At 38.9% G+C, this 9,228-nt stretch overlaps 1 protein-coding gene and 1 pseudogene across 1 annotated transcript in view; one reads left to right on the top strand and one right to left on the bottom strand.

Moving 5' to 3' along the window:
- Positions 1-9,228, bottom strand: part of COL25A1 (collagen, type XXV, alpha 1) — a 668,242-nt gene that overhangs the window by 536,835 nt on the left and 122,179 nt on the right. The window lies entirely within an intron of this gene.
- On the top strand, positions 2,686-3,598 carry LOC102816639 (annotated as a pseudogene).

The raw sequence follows: 9,228 nt of genomic DNA, 5'->3' as shown, positions 1-9,228 counted from the left end.
TCTCTGACTCCATGTCTGGCATCGCTGCTTCTCTGAATAGGGTCCCACATACCACTCTTCTCCCGTGATGGTACCAGGGACCTCCACTCCTGAACTGCAAGATCAACCACTCCCCTCTTTTTGTTACCAAACATCTACCTTTACATTTGCAACGATCGCAATCAGTCCTTATAACAATTATTCACTATTGAACCACAAGAGTCTTATCCCCATCTCCTTTCACCAGCCCTATCCAGACAAGTTGAAAACCACTCAGAGGAGATTCTACCTTCCCCTGCGCCCCCTGGAACTAGGCTCCCTCTTGAAAGCTTGTAAGCCAGTCACTTCTTACCTTTGTAGACCCCCCATTTTGGATAGCCAATGTCTAAATTGCCTATCCCTGTCAACCCTGTGTACAGAAGGGGTGGGAATGATCCTTGCTGTAAAAGCTCCTTCCCTCTTTTAAGCTACTATATCCATAGTATAGATCAAGTTTATCAAATTGTACCAGATTACACTTTCTTCCCTCTTCTTTCTTCCTCCAGTCGAGTTCTGATCATCCAGCCATTGAAGTTATGTCAATTGGGTACTTGCAGATTGCAAGTTTGGGCATTCTTGTGCTTCTCCCCTCACTGCATATCAGCTGGATACTTCATTCTCTACTCTAGCCCTCAGTGGCTATGTCCCTGTCCATGGGCTCAGGATGTTCCCAGGCCTCACTATACTGCTGGCCAACCAGGTCTCACTACAGGTTGATGGGAATCTATTGACTGTGGTCAGACTAAGCCCACATCTTCAATGCTGCTTTTCCTTCACCTCCCTGTATTGGTTGACCAACGTGGTGGCCAAGCAAGATTACATGCCAGCTTGTGTATTCCATTTGAGTTTCAGTCTTGTAAAAGGGTTTGCACTGACGGGACTTGATTGCTTCCCTTGATGGCTCCCTGGAGAACAATTTGCTTGTTCTTATGGTAGTCAGTCAGACTGCCATTTTTGTTTTTAATTTTCCCTGCTGGTCTTTCTTTCAAGAAGTATCTTCTGTTCTTCTAGCTGTTCCAGGCTGGTCTGATTGTCTTTTCAAATGGTAATTTCCCACCTCAGAAGATTCTAGATGGGGATTATGATTTCACCTAAGGTCTTATACACTGCAAAGGCTCCACAGGAACCCTCTTTCCCTGGGCAAGTTCTAGCCCACCTGTTAGGTACTCCAATCAGTTATAGGCTGAAAACGGACTTACAAGCTTTCGATAGTGATGTTTCTGGCTATTCCTTTCTCTCCTCAAGTGTCTGTTTTACAATAGTAGGCAAGGAAAATCAAGATTCATAAGACAGTCAAGCATCTTAACATTATTTCCCCTCTTTACCCATTCAGACTATGCCTCAACCCCTGTATCACAGAGTCCTGTTGTTCCAAGGTTGAGCATATATCACTATTTACCTCTGTCCCATTTAGCCCATGCAAACCTGTCTCAGTGTTCCCCTATCTGCCTTGTTCTTCCATTTCCCTCCCCTTTTGCATGTATTTCCCTCCAACACCCAAACTATCATGTCTATTCCATACCCTGTACTCTACCGTTCTCTTCTTCCCCTCATCCCCACCCCACACGTAACCAACAAAGAATTTTTCTTTATTTCCTTTTTTTGTGTGTATTTTTTCTTAAGCTTTTATAATAATGGTCCTATGCAGTATTTCTCCTTTTGTGACTAATTTCACTCAACATAATTACCTCAAGGTTCATCCATGTTACATGGTGGCTTACAGTTTCCTTGTTATTCTTCAAGGTAGCCTAATATTCTACTGTGTGGATGTACCAAAGTTTGTTTATCCATTCTTCCATTGATGGGTACTTAGGCTGTCTCCATCTTTTTGCTATTGTAAATAGTGCTGATAGGTACATTGGTGTTCATAAATCTACTCACGTTATGGCTCGTATTTCTTGTGGATAAATATCAAGTAGAGGGATTGCTGGATCATAGGGTATTTCTAGTTCCAACTTTCTGAGGAAGGGCCATACTGTTTTCCAGAGTGGTTGGACCATTTTGCAATCCCACCAGCAATGTAGGAGGGTCCCAGTCTCTCCACATCCTCGCCAGCATTTACTACTGTCCTCTGTTTTTTTGAGTTCTGGTGTGGTGCTTTGGGCTAATGTGTCAGACTGCAAAGTCATTTGAAATGAAAAGTCAGTGGTTCAAGCTCACCAGCTGCTCCTTTGAAACCCTATACAGAGTCGCTTATGGGACAGAATCAACTCAATGGCAATTAACAACAACAACTTTTTTGAACTTCACTGTGAATGCTGGTTTAAGATGATATCTCATTGTTATTTTGAACATTATATTTTGATAACCATAAACCAGTATACAAATAAATGACTGAAGTGGGGATGTCCATAAATGTTCTAATTAGCACTCCTTCCCAACTTCTCTGAAGGAAGCTTGGTCATGTGAATTCATTTAACTAATGAAATACAAGTAAAAGTGACTAGCTGGAAGCTTTTAAAACCTGTTTGAAATTTATCAAGACTCTTTTCCTCTGTGAAAATCAAGCCAGGCCACTGCCGCCACCACCACCACAGCCGCGGGCTCGGACTGTGAGGAAGCGCCTAGGCCCAGGCCTACTGTGTGATGGCGCCTGGGCTCCACTCTTGATGTTCCCTCTGCCACTGTGTCGCCCACTTCACGTCCCAATTAGAGTAGGCACAGGGAATGTTTGCTGGAGTCAGGGAGGACGAGGTAGTCTGCATTGCCAAGAAGATAGACAAGACAGTGCAGAGGAACACGGCTGGAGCACTGGATTTGCTGAAGGAGCTTCATAATATTCCCACGACCCTGGAGTTATTGCAGTCCACAAGAATTGGAATGTTGGTTAATGTGCTTCGCAAGTAAGAGTACAGATGAAGGTACATCTTTAGCAAAAGTTTCTGATCAAATCCTGAAAAAAGTTATTAGTTGGGCCATAAACTGATAAAGACTCTGAAGAAAAGAAAAAGAAACTGCAATTACATCGCAGAATGGCCCTGAAACAAGAAAAGAAAGCTCCAGTGGCAACATAAGCAGCAGAAAGGATGAGAGACAAATGTTCGAGACATTTATGTTTCAGCATTTCCTCGGGCTCCAAGCACTTCAGATTTCATACAGCTAAAGTGTAGGGAGATGCTTGCTGCAGCTCTTCAAACAGGAGATGACTGCATTGCTATTAGAACTGATGAGGAAGAGTTCGGATCTCAGATTGAAGAAGCTATATATCGATAAATAAGGAATACACACATGAAATACAAAAATAGAGTACAGAGTAGGATATCAAATATTAAGGATGCAAAGAATCCAAATTTAAGGAAAAAAATGTACTGTGTGGGAACATTCCTCCTGATTTATTTGCTAGGATGACAGCCGAGGAATTGGCTAGTGATGAGCTCAAAGAGATGTGGAAATACCTGACCAAAGAAGCCATCAGAGAGCATCAAATGGCTAAGGCAGCTGGAACCCAGGCTGATTTATTCACATATGGTAAATTCAAATAAACTGTACTTACACATAGGTACAAACCCATAGTGCTGATGAACTGATGACAACATTTGTTGTCTGTAATGAATGTGGAAATCAACGGAAGTTCTGCTGAGTTGGATGAATTAGCAAGATGTTTGGACCATTAAGAAAATGGATTTTGTAATTAGTTTTATAACTAGGCTAAGCAACTAGTTTTCCTGCAAATTAGATTTTTAAAGCATCCACCCCTTGGGTTAGTCTTGGTTGTTGACCTAACATCCCTTCCTTAAGTGCCTTCTGTAGTTTCAAATCAATAAGAAGACCATGTAATAAATAATTGTTCTGGTTCTGAAAACAAGTGGGATTTCCCCTCCATTTTTATAAGTAAGTTGATATTAAACTTTTATCAACTGAAAAAAAAAAAATCAAGCCAACCCCACTACCATCGAGTCAGTTCTGACGCACAGCAACCCTCTGGGACAAGCTGAAATTGCTGTAGATCTTTAAGGAAGCAGACGGGAAATTCTGGGGAAGCGAGCTGCTCTATCAGCCTGTGTCCTACAGTGAGGATGAATGCCTGCCAGACCCCCAGGGGGTCCATTATATAATAGGAGTGTCAACAAGAAATATACAGTAGGCATTTTTTTCACATTTAAAATATTTTAGAAATTAAGACATTCAGTGTAAGCCCACAAAAATCATATAATAGCACCCTCCTCTCCCGAAAGTTATTGTTAATATGTCATGAAATTTAAATTCAATATTTTGTTTTATAAGAAATAAAACTGGATTTATATAAAGGACTTGATTGTTAAAATGGACTCACCTGAATCACATTTCACCAAAAGAAACTGTGCTGTGTAGTCTACATATGTCCCATGACTGAGGTAGTGACTAGCATGGTTCAGTAAATTCTAGATTCCATCAGGGTCTCTATTTATTCTTTTGAGTTCTTATGAGTTCTCTTTCTAGGAACTTGACATTTCATCTATTGTTGTTGTTGTTGTTAAGTACCATGGAGTCGGTTCCGACTCATAGTGACCCTGTACAGGGTTTCCGAGGCTGTAACTCTTTACGGGAACAGAACGCTTCATCTTTCTTCTGCGGAATCACTGATAGCTTCGAGCTGCTGACCTTGAGGTTGGCAGCCCGACTCGTAACCACTACGCTACCAGAGCTCCTTTAAAATGAGTATACTTTGCTGTATATACGTTATCCCTCAAAAGAGAAAGAGTAAGATCTTTGAGAACAAGTTTTGTCTCATTTATCTCTGTATTCTTTCCAGCACCTACCACAATGCTTAGCACATTAGACATTTCATCTATATACATTTTAAAAAAACAATATTTTATTTTATTATTGGTGATACCATAATTATTTTAAACCACTGAAATATGGGGATTATTGGATATCACAGAGTCACTGAGTCCAAACTAGTTGATTTACACCTATAAGCATTAAATTAAACTGTTGTTAAATGTTGTCATGTCAGTTCCGTTTCATAGTGACCCTACACAGGGTTTCAAAGGCTTTAAACCTTCATGGGAACAGAAAGCCTCAGTTTTTCTCCACAGAGTGGCTTGTGGGTTCAAACCATCAACACTGCTGGATCATAGTCAAGTGCTTATTGTATGGAGGCACCATGCTCGCCAAATTGAAATATTGTTGTTGTTGTTAAGTGCCATCAGCTCATAATAACCCTGTGTACGGTTTCCAAGGAAGGCCGGTAAGTTTGAACAACCGACTTTGTTCAAACTGACCTTGCTGGTCCAACACTTATCATACAGTGACCCACCAGGACTCTTCTTAAAATATATATTAACCATTCAGGAATCAATCATATAAATGATAATCTGTTGTGAGGCAGTAATATATGGAAGTGGAAGCAGTGTTCTGTTGTTCCTTTCCCCATCTTGCATCTCCAATAAGTCCTTCCTGTGGTTCCTTTCATAATCATCAGACATACTGAAGTCCCACTGCTGGTAAGATACTCCTTCAGTCTTGCTTTGCCTTTATGTTCTCTTTCCTCCTCTCTACTTTTTTCACTGTCAATATTTCTGAAAGCATAATTCTACAGTCACTACCTCCAATTCATATTTTAAGAATTCTGGTTTCTACTATAATACTTGATCAAAGCCAGGCATTTTTATTGACCTCATATATACATGCGAAAATTGGACAGTGAATAAGGAAGATCATAGAAGAATTGATGCATTTGAGTTATGGTGTTGGAGGAGAATATTGAAAGGACCATGGACTGCCAAAAGAACAAACCAATCTGTGTTGGAAGAAGTACAGTCAAAATGCTCCTTGGAAGCCAGGACTTCGTCTTTCATGTTTTGGACATATTATCAGGATGGACCAGTCCCTGGAGAAGGATATCATGTTTGGTAAAGTGAAGGGAGGGATAAAAAGAGGAAGACCCCCAATGAGATGGACTGGCACAGTGGCAGAAGTGACGGGTTCAGGCATAGCAACAATTGTGAGGTTGGCGCAGGACCGGGCAGTGTTTTGTTCAGTTGTGCATAGGGTTGTTGTGAGTCGGAACCAACTTGATGGCACCTAACAACAACAATAATACTATAATACTTCATGAAAAAGACTCTATCAATGAACATCTTATTGTCAAATCCGTAACTCTTTACTTGGTTTCCATCTTTTCTTCTTTCATAATTAGAGCTGTTTACCACCCCTGATTGAGACACGTCTTCCTTTTACTTCTGTAATTCCATCTCTTCTTGGTTCTCCCCTAGAATTCCTCTTATCAACCTCCTTTGTTCGCTTTTATATATTCTCTACTTCTTTATGTACATGTAGTTCTCAACTTACGATGTTTTTGAGTAAATGACAAACCATCTGGTTTTGTTTTTGTTTATGTAGATCTTACCATTAGTTATGGGAGTAAGGTGGAACCATAAGGTAAGCACTGGGCTGCAAACCACAAGGCCAATGGTTTGAGCCTACTAACTACTCCACAGGAAAAATATGAGCCTTTCTTGTCCCACAAAAGGTTAAAAAAAAACGCTTTGGAAACCCTATCCAGGGTCACTATGAAACAAAATGATTTCATGGCACTTAACAACAACAATTATTAGTAATATGCACTACGTAAAATGTTGCAGCATGTAATTTGCTAATGTTATCATTCTCATATGTTCACTTACAGATGTTTAATTTTATGATTTACTGTTTCAAACACTGCCATATAAATTTAGTTTTCCAAACTAAACCAGGAGCTTCAGTTGTTTGAAGAGAGGGACACAAATGCCGTTCGCTTTGCTAAGGTCCATAGAGAGATTTGGGAAGCAGTGAAATGTTACGTCAAAATATATAAAGAAAAAAGAGAAGAGGACCATACAGATAACTTTCACTAACTTTCTAAGTAGAAATATCATCCCCATTCTCAATCCAGATGAATCAAACCTTTCCACAAATGGGATATTACTGCAACTGACAAAATGTCATTATCAGTTAAGTCTTCATCATTGTTGGAGTACATTTTTATGGTTTTTGTGCATGTATGCATGTACTAAAATATATATGTAAGTTTATTTACAATGCTTTCAACCCAAAAAAATAACTAAAGATCAGATTTATAAAGATACAGGTAATATGGTAACAATAATGAAATAATATTGCCATATTTTAAGTATCTATATAAATCTAATAGAGATAATGGCAATAATAATGAAAGCTAAAAAGATATACAAAAATTCAATGAAATAATCCAACTTAATGTTAGAATTGACTTAAAACAGAGTCATCAGAAAGAACCCCATCTAAAATTAGGGACTATCTGTATAAATATTCCTTAGGGTCCATTTTCAAATTCCTCATTTCTTTTCCATCTGCCTTAAGAATTTCACCCACTTGTACAGTTTCAAATGTTATTAATATACAAATGATTTCCAAAACTGTCTACCTTCAACTTGTTTCTTGCTTTTTCAGTTATTTGAAATACATCTTCTTTTAGCCATACTATTGTTTGTTTTTGTTGTCAGGTGCCATCCAGTCACTTCTGAGTCACAGATACTCACGTACAACAGAACAACACACTGCTAAGTCCCATGCCATCCTCACAATCATTCCTATGCTTGACTCCATTGTCTTAGCCCCTGTGTCAGTCTGTCTCATTTAGAGCTGTCCCCCTTTTCTCATTTAGCAAATCAATGAACATTCAGATGTTCTTCCTCTACTTCACCAAGCATAAAGTCCTTCTCCAGGGGCATGGCCTTCCTAATAACAAGTCCAAAATAAGTGAGACAAAGTTTCACTATCCTCATTTTTAAGAAGCATTCTAACTGTTCTTCTTTCAAGCCAGATTTGTTCATTCCTCTGGCAGTCCATAGTATAGTCAATATTCTTCACCATAATTCCAATGCCAAATTTCAAAAGCATCCATTTTTCTTCAGTCTTCCTTATTCATTGACCAGCATTTTCCCATGCATATGAGGCAACTGAAAATACCATGGCTTGGTTCAGGTACACTTTAGTCCTCCAAATGGCATCTTTTCTTTTTAACACTTTAAAGACATCTTTTGCAACAGTTTTGCCCAATGCAATACATCATTTGATTTTTTGATGCTGTTTTCATGGGCAATGATGGTGGATCCAAGTAAAGTGAAATCCATGCCAACCGGAATCTTTTCTATGTTTATGCTGTGTTCAAAATCATATCACTAGAAACATAAAAATAAACATGTATTTTTCATTTTCCTCCTGTAGTTCCTTTCACTACTAACATTCTCCGACAAGTCTCAAAAGCTAAGAGTTGTCTCTCACATTTTTGTCCTCTTCACTGAGTCAGTTTCTAGGGCTTGTGTCCAAAGTACCAAAACTTATGTGGTTCAAAGTAAGAGAACACTATTCTCTCATAGTTCTGGAAACTAAAAGTTCAACTTTAAAGTTTCAGCAGTAATAATCTCCAGAGGTTCTAGAACCTGATGCTTCCTTGTTTCTTCCAGCTCCAGGTATTTCTTAATGTATGGGAAGATAACTGCAATCTCAGTCTCTAGCTTTACATGGTCACCTTTTCTCTGTGTCTATCACTGTATCTTTCTTCTTTAAAAAAAAATTTTTTTGTGGTAAATATATATGTAACAAAATACTTACCATTTCAAGAATCTCCATATGTACAGTTCAGTGATAATACTTATGTTCCTCACGTTTCACAATGTTTGTTATCTATTCCTGAGCAGTTTCCATAAGCATTGTGACTTCCTTTCCCTCCTTTTTTTTTTAATTCAGTTTTTATTATGAACTGAGTGATAGTTTACATGGGAGAACATCGGTTTTACACTTATCCTATCGTATTTTCTTTCCATTGCAATGATTACAATCTCCTCCATGCTTCCTCGTTTAACAGTATTTGCTTCTATTCCATCTGGGGATTGTTGTTTTGTTTTGTTTTTTTGTTTGTTTGTTTTTTTGATATACACAAAAAGACTCAGAAATATATAATAGTTTAAACAACCAAAGGGCACATTCTGCAAGCCTGCCTCCTGGCTGCCAACACACAGCTTTTCGCTTTCCATGAGTCTAGAGTCTTCAGCGGCTTTCTCTCTCCATTATTAGTGTATCTTCACATGACATTCTCCCTGTGTGTCTCTGTGTGTCTCTTCTCTTCCTATAAGAACACACGTCATAATGCATTAGGGCCCACCCTACTTTGGTATGATGATTTCAAGTTAACTAACTTCCAAAAAGGAAGAACATGATCAGCATTTCTCAAGTTGGGGGAACTGAAGAAAAAATTCAAGCCTC

Source organism: Chrysochloris asiatica, unplaced genomic scaffold (assembly GCF_000296735.1).
Source record: "Chrysochloris asiatica unplaced genomic scaffold, ChrAsi1.0 scaffold00129, whole genome shotgun sequence".
Classification (NCBI taxonomy): domain Eukaryota; kingdom Metazoa; phylum Chordata; class Mammalia; order Afrosoricida; family Chrysochloridae; genus Chrysochloris; species Chrysochloris asiatica.
The sequence above is the reverse complement of the archived record's forward strand: the minus strand, read 5'-3'. Positions and strand labels throughout refer to the sequence as shown.